Here is a 1615-nt window from a genome sequence, read left to right on the forward strand (position 1 = left end):
GGAAGCTTCGGAGGGAAACTCTTTCCATTCCGCTTTAGCACGCTGTCACCAGGCGAAAATGCACGCAGTTTAAACCTTTCAATCCTACTTAAGGAATGCCAATTTAAATGCTACTTTGCAGCGGAAACAAACCTACTTAAGGACTACGAGCTCACCTCGTTTGGACTGTAAATACCAGCATGCTGCTGGAATGTTTTCACAAATGCCACGCCCACTGGGGGCGTTTTTTCATCAATAAAAGGTTGAAAAATACGAGGCATGAGTAATTGCTTCCCCTGTGCATAATCCATGAGGAAGGGGCGGAACAGCCTTGAAACACGTCGGATATGGAGGTAATGAAATGAAAGGCAAACTGTGTGCTTCAGCAAGGCTGCAAACCGGATGGTGGGTGTCAGCGTGTGTGCCCTGCCCAAAGCTCGAGGGCTTTGCTCAAACATTAACTCAAACGGCTACCCTTGGCCGTGGGGCAGGGGCACCATTCTCGTCTTCTCCGAAGTGGTTCAGAGGACAGAGGAAGCTTCGGAGGGAAACTCTTTCCATTCCGCTTTAGCACGCTGTCACCAGGCGAAAATGCACGCAGTTTAAACCTTTCAATCCTACTTAAGGAATGCCAATTTAAATGCTACTTTGCAGCGGAAACAAACCTACTTAAGGACTACGAGCTCACCTCGTTTGGACTGTAAATACCAGCATGCTGCTGGAATGTTTTCACAAATGCCACGCCCACTGGGGGCGTTTTTTCATCAATAAAAGGTTGAAAAATACGAGGCATGAGTAATTGCTTCCCCTGTGCATAATCCATGAGGAAGGGGCGGAACAGCCTTGAAACGCGTCGGATATGGAGGTAATGAAATGAAAGGCAAACTGTGTGCTTCAGCAAGGCTGCAAACCGGATGGTGGGTGTCAGCGTGTGTGCCCTGCCCAAAGCTCGAGGGCTTTGCTCAAACATTAACTCACACGGCTACCCTTGGCCGTGGGGCAGGGGCACCATTCTCGTCTTCTCCGAAGTGGTTCAGAGGACAGAAGAAGCTTCGGAGGGAAACTCTTTCCATTCCGCTTTAGCACGCTGTCACCAGGCGAAAATGCACGCAGTTTAAACCTTTCAATCCTACTTAAGGAATGCCAATTTAAATGCTACTTTGCAGCGGAAACAAACCTACTTAAGGACTACGAGCTCACCTCGTTTGGACTGTAAATACCAGCATGCTGCTGGAATGTTTTCACAAATGCCACGCCCACTGGGGGCGTTTTTTCATCAATAAAAGGTTGAAAAATACGAGGCATGAGTAATTGCTTCCCCTGTGCATAATCCATGAGGAAGGGGCGGAACAGCCTTGAAACGCGTCGGATATGGAGGTAATGAAATGAAAGGCAAACTGTGTGCTTCAGCAAGGCTGCAAACCGGATGGTGGGTGTCAGCGTGTGTGCCCTGCCCAAAGCTCGAGGGCTTTGCTCAAACATTAACTCACACGGCTACCCTTGGCCGTGGGGCAGGGGCACCATTCTCGTCTTCTCCGAAGTGGTTCAGAGGACAGAGGAAGCTTCGGAGGGAAGCTCTTTCCATTCCGCTTTAGCACGCTGTCACCAGGCGAAAATGCACGCAGTTTAAACCTTT

The sequence above is a fragment of the Lissotriton vulgaris genome, unplaced genomic scaffold (genome assembly GCF_964263255.1).
Source record: "Lissotriton vulgaris unplaced genomic scaffold, aLisVul1.2 SCAFFOLD_1642, whole genome shotgun sequence".
Classification (NCBI taxonomy): Eukaryota; Metazoa; Chordata; class Amphibia; order Caudata; family Salamandridae; genus Lissotriton; species Lissotriton vulgaris.